Source organism: Lepeophtheirus salmonis, chromosome 4, assembly GCF_016086655.4.
Source record: "Lepeophtheirus salmonis chromosome 4, UVic_Lsal_1.4, whole genome shotgun sequence".
In the NCBI taxonomy this organism is placed as follows: domain Eukaryota; kingdom Metazoa; phylum Arthropoda; class Copepoda; order Siphonostomatoida; family Caligidae; genus Lepeophtheirus; species Lepeophtheirus salmonis.
Genome location: NC_052134.2, coordinates 30,861,382 through 30,863,538, shown reverse-complemented (window position 1 = coordinate 30,863,538; position 2,157 = coordinate 30,861,382).

Here is a 2,157-nt window from a genome sequence, read left to right as displayed (position 1 = left end):
TATGAACCTAAGCCTGCTCCCGTTTACCATCCTGCCCCTGTCCCATACCACGCCTAAGAAGGAACTTTTTTTGTGATATATTTATTAATTCATAATTTGTCAGTTTTATGATTAAAATATATTTATTTATCTAGAAAATTGGAAATTTGTTAGATCTTTTTAATAAAATTACCGTATCAATATTATTGCTTTATACAATTTTTGATTTTATTGGTGACTTATATATATTGGGGAAGTCTCATTTACATTGTTGCTAAAAGTTTTAGAAACTATATTTATCAACAAAATATGCTGTTGAAATTATTCCTTGGAAATCTAATATTTTATTTTTTGTTGAAGTTTTTCTTTCCATTTTCGGAATATTTTTATTATAATTACTAAAGACAGAATAATGAAACAATATTGAAAAGAAACAAAAAAAATGCATAAGTTTTGTCATTAATCTCATTTTTGTGAAATTTCATATCCAAACATATTTGTTTCTTCCATTCCGCAGGGGAGTACCTTCCAGGACTAACATTTTGCAAAACGATTTCCTTGCAATTTTTCAAATTCAATCCAATTTTCAGAAATAGACGAGAGGATGGTTAGGAGGAGTATAATAAATAATTTTAGGGCCTCTTAAATTATGGTTGAATACCCTCAGCCTCAGATTGCCCCAAGGGTAGTGTGGAATTACTGAACACCACCGGTTATACATCCAAGAAACCCCTTAATACCAAAAATAGTTTTTTGCCCCCAGTTTGTAAATTTATAACCGCATTTTTTCTGCCTTTTACGCCATTTAATTATTTTTTCCTATGAATGCTACGGTACATGTAAATAACATTATTTGTATTTCAATAGTCATATCAATAATTGTTTTTCTATAATTTTGTAATGGGTACACTGCATTTTTAATAAATTTTATGTTGTTTTCTTTTCAATAGATATTCAACTAATTCTTTGAAATAATTTATATATAATCCTTTCAGTAAATGGTAAACAAAATAAAATCTAAATAATTATAATTTGGTTCAAATAAATATCTATATTTTATAAATTCCTACATAAAGGATTCAATACGATTTGAAGACCGGAAAAATAGATACAAATTATATTATAAATCTTCAAAAATACATAAATAGTAAATAAATAATATTTAGCGAATTGATAATGTTTATTATTCATCATTAAGTTGAAACAAAATAATGGCAATTTTTCTAGCCGGCAATTTTCTACAGGGCAATCTTCCACTGGTAGTTTTCTACCCCCGAACTTTGCTCTATCATGCTTAAATAAGAGAAAATCTGATAAATAGATATAATACAAATGTTGTCTTTTTCGTTTTGTTTTTATAGTAAAAAATGGAAGAAAAAAATTTTTCACGTTTAAACTTCGTTTGTTTCAATTTCGGCAAAAGGTAGCTCTTATAATATTCTTGTTTTTATTTCTTAGCTCTTCAAAAGGTAGTTTATTTCGGTAGAGAAGGATTATTACACTCCTTAACATTATACATAATAAATTTTGAAAAAGGGAAACAAAAGTTAAATATTGTAAAAAAATAGTTATAAAATATAACAGATATTTTATACAACTTTTATACGACAAAAATTTCAAAAAACCCACTTATAATTTTTACTAGAGGGGATATAAAATAGCTTTTTTCATACAGAAAAGATTATCACACAATCTTAGCATACGTCCCGGTTATAGTAAGGATTTTGTTGGACACGAATTTCAAAAAACTATTTAATAAATAAATTCATTCATTTTCAACAATATATGTTTGTTTATTAATAATTACTATACCATTTTTCTCACAAAATAATATTTAAATATATTGAAAGTTTGCTGACAAAATAGTATTTGTATTGTTTGCTATGTTTGTATTGCTGAGTGAACGGGATAATGCCACAACTAAAGTAGTAATTTACTAAATTGACATTGGAATATAATCTTTCAGTGACATTACCTTATAAAATACTGCCAAACTAATGCAATAACCTGCATAACTTACTGAGCAAGAAAAATTTTCGTTCGAAAACAAAGCAAAAATGAAATTTTTCGCATACTAATTCATAAAAATTACTGAAATAACCTGATTTTAAACTAAATCCCATGAACGTTGTGTACGTAAGATGATCTTCACAAAAATTTCGTTGAAAAACTAAAAAA